Source organism: Ahaetulla prasina, chromosome 11 (assembly GCF_028640845.1).
Source record: "Ahaetulla prasina isolate Xishuangbanna chromosome 11, ASM2864084v1, whole genome shotgun sequence".
In the NCBI taxonomy this organism is placed as follows: domain Eukaryota; kingdom Metazoa; phylum Chordata; class Lepidosauria; order Squamata; family Colubridae; genus Ahaetulla; species Ahaetulla prasina.
The window spans coordinates 1829545-1841276 of record NC_080549.1 but is presented as its reverse complement, the minus strand read 5'-3'; the positions used below and the strand labels follow the sequence as shown (position 1 = coordinate 1841276).

Below are 11732 nucleotides of genomic sequence, written 5' to 3'. Positions count from 1 at the left end.
GGGGAGGGGAGGAGGAGGCGCGCGCTCGCGCTCGGGGGCGAAAGGGGGGCGAACACCGGCCGGCCCCTGCTCTGTCCCCGCACCTCGCGGAGCCACCGGGAGGAACCGAAATAGAGGGAAGGGAGGGAGGGAGGGTCGCCTGGAGACCTCCCCCTCCTCCGCCGCCGCCCGTCAAAGTGGCCAAACTTTTCTGTCGGGGCGGGAGGGGCTGGGGAGGAGGGCCTGAGGGGCCTGTGTTTCCCCCCCCCCCCCCCGGGGGGATCACTTGGCTGGGGGCGTCCGGAGGAGGAGGGGAAGCCCCCCCCTGGTGCCACGGGTGGGGAGGGGGGGCGGCGCTGCCCTGCCCCGCGGCCGGGATCCGCCCCCATCCCCCTGCAGGAAAAGGCCGCCACCCGCGCCCCTCCCTCCCCTCAGCCGCCGCCTCCGCTCCGTCTCCGCTTCCTCCGCCAGATACTTTTTAGCTAAATATGGATACAGCGCGGAAGAAGAAGAAGAAGAAGCGGCCGGGAAGAGTCGCGCCCGCCCGGCGGAGCCCATCCGCGGCCGGCAGCGCCTGCGGGGCTCGGGGGTTGCGGGGTGGGCAGCGGCCGTTGGGGAGGGGGCTTCTTCGGGCCGGGCCGGCCGGGGTCCCTCCTGGCAGCCCCTGCCCAGCCCTCCGCCGGCCGCTCCCTCGGGGGGGAGGGGGGTTGCGGGTTGGAGGCTCCCGGGGTCCTTCCTGGAAAAAGACGCGCGTGGCGGAGGGGAGGAGGAAAAGCCGGAGGGGAGGGGTCCTTGCAGCTTGCAACCGCAGCCCCTCCCGGATAAAAAGGGGAGAGAGGGAGGCGGGAGAGGTGGGGAGAAGAGAGGGAGGGAGGGAGAGGAGAATGACAGGGGCCAAACAGGGGAGGTCAGGAGGGAGCTTCGAGGCGCCTCCCCCGTTTCTTTCTGTCTTGCCTTCCTTCGCTCCTCCCCACCCCACCCACCCCGGCCCGAAGGAAGGTGGCAGCCCCGGCGGACGTGGAGCCGGCAGAGCGAGAGTTAAAAGTGATGCACCGCTGAATATATATATATATATATATATATTCCCTCCCCTTCGAGGAAAATCAGTTGCAGCAAAAAATATGACTTTTCTTTCTCTCCCCCCCTCCCCCGTTCAAAAAGACAAAAAAAAAAAGTTTCTACCGAAGCAAAAGTGCTTGCAAAAAAAAAGAAAGAAAGAAAAGACGTTTTCAATTTGCCTGGAGTAACGTTTAAAAGAGAAATTGCCAGCGAGAAGGTGGTTTCATTTCACTTTTTTTAAATATTTAAAACGGGGTTTTGTTTTTCTTTTTTAAAAGTTTTGGAAATGTAAAATGGGATAGTGGGTGTTTTCTGATTTTTTTGTGGGGATTTTTTTTTTGTTTGCTGGCCTTTCCTTGTCCCGGAGATAAAGTGATTGGAATAAGTGGGTTGAATTCAAAGTGGTCCTTTTGCAATGAAAAGGTCGAAAATCGTTTTGGATTTTAGAACAGCCGTATTAAAATTTTTTGAAAAGGCGCAGAACACTCACAATAAATTTTATTTTTATATAAAAGTGCATTAGTCCTAAAAAATACACAGCATATGTCTCTAACTAACTAATTTTTACAGCATGTAAGTCATTTTTTCAAAAAATAAACAATTTTAGAAATTATTTTACCCAGTATTAAACTTTTTGTCATTTACATGTTTTATTTTACAACTATTGGTTGAAATGTAATTTAAGAAACCGATTAAAATAATAGTACCATGAACTAATATAAACAAGGTAGACTTTTTAAATTAAAGAATTAATTTTAAAATATTTGTTTATCCCTTATGAAGCCTAATTTAGATTTTTTTAAAAAAAATGTTCCTTACCTTTGCTATAGCTTAAATTTTTATTTTTTTTACAAATAGTGCAGTTATATATTTTCAAATTTAATTCTTATTCAATAATTGATTTTTTAAAAGTAGTGTGTGGGAAATTTGCAAGATCCCAGATTTATTGTAAAAATGTCCACATTTTCAAAAACTTTGCTCTTTTCAATATACATAAAATCAATACAACTCTTGCATTTTGCGACACCTTTTTTCATTGGTATTTTTATACAGGAAGTGTAAAAAGTAAAAGGACAGAGGAACTTCTACATAATAAGCTGAGTGCGCAAATATAATATGGCTGGTGATTAAAAAAAGACATTTTAATCATATACATGCAGCAGCTAGAAGAATTTTGAGGAGTTGTGGAGGAATATTTTTTTCTCCTCTGTGCAGCCCTGTTTTAAAAAATGCAGAGCAAAAAAGTGTTTCAAAAACAAAGCGGGGGAACCTTCTCGTGTAGCTATGGCAGGAAAAACCCTCAAAGATTAGAGTCTGTAATTGTCTAATGTTGTCCGGTGGGGTAAGAAACAAACTGCCTTTTTGAAATCCTAAGTCATAACGTTTCTGCTGGAAAACAATGTGCAGAAGGGGCAACAGATCTTAAAAAAGATAATCTGTTGTGCGGGTGTGTGGTTTTTTGTGTGTGTGTGTGCGTGTGCTCACATGCAGGTCCTAGTAAATGGGTGCTGATTCTGGTCAGATTTTCTACTTCCCTACCGTCCTTGGTTTGAACAAATGCTTGTTTTTAAGAGTTTGGTTTTTAAGTCTGCAATGCAGCCTTTACATCTAGAGGAGGCGACACTGGTCCAACGGAAAAGCTCCAGGGAGTTTAAAATACTGTTCTTCGTCAGCACTTTTGAGGGAAAACTTTTACTGGCATTCTAACATACAGTATTATGGAGCCTTCCCTTCCCTTGTGCTCCAATTTAAAAGAAGTAATAAAACTTCCTCGCATGAAGAAGTGGGAGAGTGTGCAAGTTCTTCCTCCTTTAAGAGCTGTGCGACAAGACGGGTTAGGGCTGAGAGGAGAGTTTGGAGACCAGCTTATCAATAGGTCAACCCTGGTTTGTTTCTAAACAATCTTTTATGAGAGGATAAAATGGGGGGAGGGATGTGTGTGTGATTTAGACCCAGTGGTTGGTGATGAATTAAAAAAAAAAAAAAGAGGGTGTGTTTTGGAATATAATCTGTATTTTAGAAATTATTTATCATTTGTGGAAGTTTAGTTTCAGTGTTAAGCTGGTGCTAGTTGAAAACATATTGTGATACTGTTTGTTTATGTTTATTTTTTAAAGGTGCTATTTTGCCTTAAGCAATGTTGAAACAATAAAACAAGGGGATTGTTTTAAAATTTCACTGGGGTAGGAGTGTTGGCTTCTAAATTTTTCTATTTCTGGTTGTAGGTTGGGCAGATTACTATATCAAGTGACTTTCCCCCCCCCCCCCAAAAAAAAAGAGTGACTTGGGTAAGTCCACTCATAATTGACGATTTTTTATTTCACTCCCCACTTTTCACATAGGATTGTTTTAAGCTAGGCTTTTAATGGAGGTGTAAATGTGTTCATTCTTTGTACAGGGAAGAAATAGATGAAATGTTCCATGAATATTTTTGAAAAATTCATGCTGAAATAGACAATTAAGGCACAATTCAGTGCCAGGAAGCCATTGTGCCCTTGCACAATTCAGAAGGTTTTCTTTTGGGAACAGTTTTGCTTAGTTGCTATCAACCCCAATTCCTGATGTGTTTTTCAGCATTAGTTTTGTGGGGGCCACTGCAAGTTTGAAAATAATGTTTGTGGCTTAGCACACAGTGTAGACTTGTGGTTCATTCATTAAGTTTATTTAAATAAACCAGGCTTCACATGTGTGAATCCAGTCTCTCTGTTTCCCACGTGTAGGTGTGCGCATTGTGTCTCTTAAATATGGATAGATTTTCACAGATTAGAAACACAAATGTTGTGAATCCGCCCTCAAATGTCACTTAATCCAGTAAGAATCTTTTTATAACAATCATCCATACCTAAAAATGTGTTGAAATGTGATGCAGGCTAGGTTGGTTTCTGTTTATTCATTATCTGTGTTGCTCCCTCTTTGCTTATCGCAAATAAACTCAGAGACAAGCCACAAACTTTTCAAAACTCAAGTTTCACTCTGCTACAAAGGGAGTTATTAAAATGTTGGTTGGACGAGGGTGTGCGAGTAGGACTTTGAAAGTCCTTTGTGACTCGTGAAGTGGGGCTTCTGACAAATTTCTTTCTAGACAGTTTTGATAGACTTTTTTGCTACATCAATGTCTCTCAAGCGTTGATGGCTTTTAAGATGGGTGGACTTCCAGAATTCTTGGGAGTTGAAATCCACCCACCTTAAAGCCACCGATCTTGAGAAAAAACGCTGTGCTACAGAGTTGGAAGTTGTCCCAAGTTGCTCCCCTTTGCTTGCTTGGCTGAAGATCCAAGGGTTCCATAACTGTGAAGATAATAAGGACTTAACCCTGTTCTGTTTCCACAGGTGTCTTTTCTTCAACCCTTCAGTTGACTTCTTTTTTGGATTTTCTGTTTTAATTTCAGGCATGGGTTCTAAGCATTGGAGGAGGAAGACGACACCGGACAGACAGTTTTGGGTATGTTGTTTCCCTTTGCTAGATTAAGAGAGGGGGGAAGGGAGGAAGGCGGACACTGTCCGGTTTATTACTTTGTCCAGTTTATTACTTTGTCCGTGGAGGTAGTAAAAGTATGTGTCGGCCTGCAATTTGATGATTGCGGCTTCAGTAGAAGTCTGGCCTACAAGCCATTAACAACGTTCTCCAGCCAGCCAAAACATTGTGCCTTCTTTCCTACAGAAGTCTTCTCTAGCTCCTACATTGGTTGAGCGTAGGAGTCAAAACGAAGTTGGGTCTCTACATGGCCTCTTTCTTAGCAGTCCATAACCCTGGTTACATGCTCCTCTTCAATCTAGTCCCAACAGCTTCAAAATGCCATTCGTAGAAATAATAAGATTCTCATGGACTTCCATGGACTTTTAATGGGGCTCTAGAAGATAGTTAATCTCTAGCTGGGATTTGTTTCCAGATCCTTGTTTCTGAGTGGGAGAATAAAATAGACCAAAAAGGCCATGAAAGAATGGAAGTGATCAGATTCCATCTCTCTCTGAGGCTATTGGGGTTTTCCCCCTGCAATCAGTATTTGGGGCAGGAGGGTTTTCCCCACCTAAAAAATTAGTGCTCACAACTTCCTCTCGCAGCTCAAAGGTTCGTGAGCTTTTGCATTTGTGGGCTTTTATCTAAAATACGCATTAAAACCGTTTGTAAGACCTTTGCTTGTGGGGTTTGATGTTTTAGCTCCTGTTTCAACTAAAGGCAAATCTCTCCCAGGAGTTCTCGTTGCATTGTTTTTTGTTCATCGCAGGTAAGTTGACACAGGTGAGTAGAATGAACAGAGGTTTATAAAAACCGCATAGGTTGGTCCAGAGCAATCCCCTCCCAATGGCAGCTTGTGGCTGAATTGGCTGAGAGATTTAAGTTATCCACTTGTCTTCTCTCTGCATTTAAAGTCTTTCAGCAAAAGCAACAAGCACCCCTAGAGAAGGACTTTTTGGTTGCTTCTATGAGTTGTTGTGAACAGGAACTGCTACAGGAACATGGGAATTGTAGTACCCATGTGGACAATGGTTTGAATGTGCCATCTGATCTCCCTCCAGCTTTCATGAGTTAAATCCTGCTAAGCTGTGGCAGCATTTCTCTACTAAATATCCAGGCAGGAGAAAAAGCATTATAACTGTTGCATATAGTCCATAGAAACCGTTCCTTAAAGCATTCCTGTCCATTAAGCAGTGAAAACAGGAGTCATTTTCCAGTGGCTGTAAAGATGTCTCCAAGAAATATGATGCCATTTAGATGAACAAATTAATTTGTTATAGTCAAGAATACTTACTGTTTGTTTCACAGGCTACAAACTTGGCTGTTGGTTGTGATATTATTGGCATTTTATATAACTCTTTCTATTTCTAAGGATTTGGGTTTTGTTTCGTTTTTTGGAACCAAAATAGAACCGTGAACTCTTTAAATGAGTTTAACTTTCTTCTTAACCAGTCATGTGTTTTAAAAGCCTGTCCTGTAGAACATGTTCGTGGAATTATTGGACAGGAAGGGATATCTAAGTTTATAATGCATTTATATGAGGTGTAGACAAGTTGGGTAATTTAAAATGAATAAAGGAAGTACTTGGAAGCCTTTAGATCAGGCAAGGCTGCAAAACATGCTGTATATCTTAACGCATAGATGAACTAAGAATTATTAAGTAAATGAAATAATTGGAGGGATCAGACCTTCAGGTCTATAAAGTCCTGCAGTTAACAATGTGCACAGGACTTACTTTTAAAAAGAATCTGCTAACTATGCTCATAACATAAAAGGGTTGGTCCATAAGAAATAAAATACAAAATCCATAGTTGTCTAACCTTTTATCAGAACATACCAATATATGCTTTTGTGACTGACAGCCGTCATTGTAGTGCACACCAAATAAATACGAAAGGTTGATGGAAATCAGATTCTCAGATTGCTTGATTATCCAGCTGAGATTATACCTGTACATTTATGCTGGAGTAAATTAAACTTGCCCTGAATTCATTGTTTGAAATGCACCACTGGCTACTGCTGGAACAGGTGCATTTTAGAGGTAAATATAGGTATTCTGGCTTGGTGAAGATGGATTAATTTGGGAGGCAGGCATGGAAAATCCTTAGCTTGCCTAAAACCATACAGGCTGTGTTTTCCCATCTGATGCAACCAATGGAACTATAGTTTTGAGTTCTCCCTGCGTTGTTCAGAAGCCAAGAATTTGTTCTCTGAATGCTTTATGGGAGAGGCTGATTGACGTTCTGTTGTTGCTACTTGTTCCGTTGCGACTTCGAACCCTTTCTCCCTGTATATTCCGAAGTGGCTGGGTGGGAAATGGGACCTGCTGACATCCTACTTCTTGGATTGCTTTGCCACTCGGCTTCCTTGGAGACCCAAATGGTGAACCTTGAGGTGATGTAGCAGCACGACATGGTTTGTAGAGAAAAGAAGATACAGACCGTTCTGGGCTGCCTCATGACCTCAAGGGCTCAGTCGAAGGGAAGTCATCATCAGCCCCAGGAAAGCCAAGACTCTCCCAAACCTAGCTTACCTGGCTAGGTATGTTTCAGTATGAATACATTGAGTGGGTTCTTGAAGCATCTGCCTTATAACTTTCCTTTTCCTTTCCCACCTCAAAAATGAAAGAAATATGGGAGATGATTTCAGAGTCACCCAAACCGTGAGGTTCCGAGGTCTCCGCCAGCAGAACCTTCTCTGAATCTACAATATTGGGAAGGAGATAGAATTGCAAAGACAAAATTGAGGCCCTGCTGCCTCCGAAGGCAGGTGTTTCCAACCTTGGGAACTTTAAGACTAGCCGGCTGGGGAATAATTCTGGGAGTTGTAGTCCACAGGTCTTAAAAGTTGCCACGGTTGGATACCTCTGCTCTAAGGGCATTTAAAAGTGGCTAGCATCCTTCCTCGATGGTTTTATTCCCAGCAGAATTAAGCTCTGAATAGAATAGAATAGTATAGAACAGAACAGAACAGAACAGAACAGAACAGAATAGAATAGAATAGAATAGAATAGAATAGAATAGAATAGAATAGAATAGAATAGAATAGAATAGAATAGAATAGAATAGAATAGAATAACAGAGTTGGAAGGGACCTTGGAGGTCTTCTAATCCAATCCTCTGCTTAGGCAGGAAACCCTACACCACTTCAGGCAAATGGCTATCCAACATCTCCTTAAAAACTTCCAGTGTTGGAGCATTCACAACTTCTGGAGGCAAGTTGTTCCACTGATTAATTGTTCTCACTGTCAGGAAATTTCTCCTTAGTTCTAAGTTGCTTCTCTCCTTGATTAGTTTCCACCCACTGCTTCTTGTCCTGCCCTAAGGTGCTTTGGAGATTAGCTTGACTCCCTCTTCTTTGGGGCATGCTCTGGATTGCATGCTGCTAGCAGAATAACCTGTTTCCTTGAAAGCACAAATTCAAGAGAGTTACTCCCAAGTCAAAAGAGACAAGATTTCAATTTTTTTTCTTTTCCCCCCTCACCGGAGTCTTGCAGTGCTTGGGCGACATCACAGCCCTCTTTGTTACTCCCAGGGAGGGCTGCAGAAACTGAAAGATCTGTCCGCTATGCTTTAGCAGCACGTAAATACTGGAGTTTAGAATGGCCTCCAGTATTGCTTTGCTGCTGTAGTGAAGCTGGCACCTGCTCCGGGAAACTGGCTTCTTAAAGTGATGCAAAGAACTTCGTTCGTTGTCCACTGGGTGAGAGTTTTAGGATGGGAGTTGTGATTCTCCCCAAATAAACCAACATCCCCCTTGCTATAGTTGAGGAGAAAACATTCCTCTTCTGGTAGGGTGAAACAAGGGCAGAATAGCCTAACCCTAACCCTGAAGTCTTCTGCTCTGCTCTCCTGTTGGAGAATTTAGAGAGCTGCAACTCAGTGGACTTGCAAAGACAAATGAGGAAATATTCATAGTTCAGGGTCCTTGGTGCTCTTTGAGCTTGCAGGTGTTTGATTACCTAACGAGGTAACATCTTCAGTGCTAGGAGGGAGTGGGCTTGGCTGTCTTTTATTATACCAATACAATCCCGCTTCCTTGTAGTACTCATTGTCTTTACCTAGTTGGGTAATGAAGGTCTGCAAGAAAAAACCCACCCCAAACCTCAGAGAACTCCAAGGATCCCACAGATAAGCCAATTTAAAACTGCTGATTATGGAAATAGAGTCTGAATATAGTAGTATATGAATATGGCATAGTAGTCCCAACTACTACTAAGTGTTGTGGCCTCTAGTAATCAGCAAGGTTGGGAATCTCCCTGAATCTTCTGTGGAAGAAGCCGACTGAATGTTTCTGGTAGGCATCAGGAGGATGAGAGCCTCTGCACCAAAGACAAATTCCTTGTGTGTCCAATCACACTTGGCCCATAAAAAAAAATTCTGTTCTATCTATTCTATGATAGAAGCATCAATTGTGCAATTTAACTGATTGGATTCCTGTATCACACTAAGCAGTGGCTTATTTAATTAATGCCTTTTTTGATAAAGCATAATTGGATGGATTTATATACTAATTGACGGTGTATAAATCATATAATGGCTTGATTGTGATGATTCTGGCTTTATTCCTCCAGAGTTTAGGGAGAAAAACGATGACAAGATTTTCTAGTAAAAGTTAGGCGGGGTATTCTTGGTGCAATACCATTTTACAAAATGAATATTTGTATTAAATATCTGGTGCAAATCAACCATTGTGTGATTGTCCCATATCTCAGGCGAGATAATCGGATGCTACTGTCTTTGATTGCCCACTGAAGTTGTCTTTAAAACTGAAGGACAGGCAGAAGCTCAAGAGTTAGCCTTACACATTGCCTAATCCTTGTCTATGGAATAAGGCACAGCTTGTCTAGGTTTGCAGGACAAGCTGAACCAAGATTGACTTCTTATAACGAATCCGTGCAACATTTTAAGACGCAAAGTCTCGTTTTTTGCTTATCCTGGTGTGTGAATTGAGCTGCCTCCTCCTCAGAACTTCCTCTAAAAAAAGACGAGAAACATCACCTGGAGGATAAATTAGACTACTACAATTTGAAGAGGTAGAAAAATAAATCGGGAATCCCGCGGTATCTTTTCAGACTGAGGAAAAGGGTTTTTTTTAATCAAACGGGCTAGTCTGAAAACGGCCCCCGGATTCCTCCTATCTTTAACGGCGTCTGGTACGATCGGGAGAGCCGAGAATAAAACGCTGCCGCCGCTTCTGCTTTCTGGGGAGCCCTTCGGGGGGGGCGGGGGCGGTCGAGGCTGCAGTGGTTTTGCCCCACCCAGGGTTCCCCCAGGGCTAGAAAGGGAGCCCCCGAGTGCTTCGGAAGCGGCGAAGCGCTTTTTCCCCAGGAGAGAATTGGTCGAGGCCGGGGGTGCGGCCGGCACAAAAACGAGCGGAGCGATGGGTAGTTCAGACAGCTGGGAGCGCATCCCCCGGAGAGAAATCGGGGAGGGAGCCGAGGAGCTCCCGGACTGTCCCCAAGGCTTGCCGGGCCCCGCCCGTTGGGGCTGGGTCGGTTTGCAAAGCGCGCCGGGACGGGAGAGGGAACCGAACCTGGTTATCCCCGTACGCGGGGGGGCTACCGGCCCCGTCTCGCTTGCTGGGCTCGAGTGGAGCCCGGACGGCGCTTCCGCTTCAACACGGCCAGGCCCTTCGAGGGGCTGAAGGAAGAGGCAGAGGGCCCCCCGCTTGAGCAAGGGGTTGGACTAGAAGACCTCCAAGGTCCCTTCCAGCTCTGTGGTTCTGTTCAGTATAGCTCTCTTCCCACCGAGAGAGGCGAAGGGCCGGGGGACTTTTCAAACTGGCCGCCGGGGTTAGAATTTTGCCCGACGTGAATGCCAGGAAGCCGGGCGGGATGGAGGGCGTTCAAGCCCTTTCGGGTTCACTAAAATAAAATAAAAACGAAGCAGCCCCTCGAGTTTCCAAGGCTGGCCGGGGAGGCGGGAGCGTCCTTTCCTAGTGGTACCCTCGGGCCCATGCGGCTGGGCGCTCAGCTGCGGAGAAGAGGCGTCGATCTCTCGGCCGCTTCAGCCGGAGGGGGGGGGGTTCCTGGGAAGCGCGTGTCCGCGCCTGCCCCTCCCCGCCGTTGCGCATCTTTTCGTTTGCCCCCACGAGTCGCTCCGTCCCGCAGAGAGGTAGGTGGTGCGCGGCGTCGGGCGGCTGGGCAGCCGGGCAGCCCAGTTCCGCTTGCAGTCCCCCGGCGCGCCCTCCGGGGATCAGCAGGGCAGAGGGAGGCGCGCACCCCCGCCCCGGGATGGGGTCTGGCCGCCCGATGGCGCGGTTCGCCTGCCCGCCGCTGACTGCGAAACAAGTCGCGGTTTAGCCGGCCTTGCGCTTGTCTGCCTGCGAGGGATCAGCTCGGGTGAAGCCTCGTCGGAGCTGCATCGAGTCTCGCCTGCCGACGCCGCTTCACCTGGGGGGGGGAGGGGCTTGGCCGTGCCCCCCCCAGGCCTACCTCGCCGGGGGCTCGTTGGGCGGGAGGAAGGGGCGCAACGTGCCGTTCCTGGCGGAAAAGCGAGGTCGAAGCGCTGCGACAATTGAGAAGGCGGCTGGTTTCCCTGTCCGCCTCTAAAAACAAAACGGGCAGGGCTCGCCACCCCTCAAGTCTGGAGGGCGACGCCGTTCGCTCCGCGTCCTGGGAGTCCTTCGGGGGCGGGGCGGTCGAGGCTGCAGTGGTTTTGCCCCACCCAGGGTTCCCCCAGGGCTAGAAAGGGAGCCCCCGAGTGCTTCGGAAGCGGCGAAGCGCTTTTTCCCCAGGAGAGAATTGGTCGAGGCCGGGGGTGCGGCCGGCACAAAAACGAGCGGAGCGATGGGTAGTTCAGACAGCTGGGAGCGCATCCCCCGGAGAGAAATCGGGGAGGGAGTCGAGGAGCTGCCGGACTGTCCCCAAGGCTTGCCGGGCCCCGCCCGTTGGGGTTGGGTCGGTTTGCAAAGCGCGCCGGGACGGGAGAGGGAACCGAACCTGGTGATCCCCGTACGCGGGGGGGCTACCGGCCCCGTCTCGCTTGCTGGGCTCGAGTGGAGCCCGGACGGCTCTTCCGCTTCAACACGGCCAGGCCCTTCGAGGGGCTGAAGGAAGAGGCAGAGGGCCCCCCGCTTGAGCAAGGGGTTGGACTAGAAGACCTCCAAGGTCCCTTCCAGCTTCAGTATAGCTCTCTTCCCACCGAGAGAGGCGAAGGGCCGGGGGACTTTTCAAACTGGCCGCCGGGGTTAGAATTTTGCCCGACGTGAATGCCAGGAAGCCGGGCGGGATGGA

General features: G+C 47.0%; 1 long non-coding RNA gene across 1 annotated transcript; it reads left to right on the top strand.

Moving 5' to 3' along the window:
• The first annotated feature begins 3307 nt into the window (after nucleotides 1–3307).
• Nucleotides 3308–11029, top strand: LOC131205047 (uncharacterized). The gene is made up of 3 exons (XR_009156705.1): nucleotides 3308–3326; nucleotides 4428–4480; nucleotides 5198–11029. It is a non-coding gene; the product is annotated as an uncharacterized LOC131205047 (long non-coding RNA).
• The last annotated feature ends 703 nt before the right edge of the window (nucleotides 11030–11732 follow it).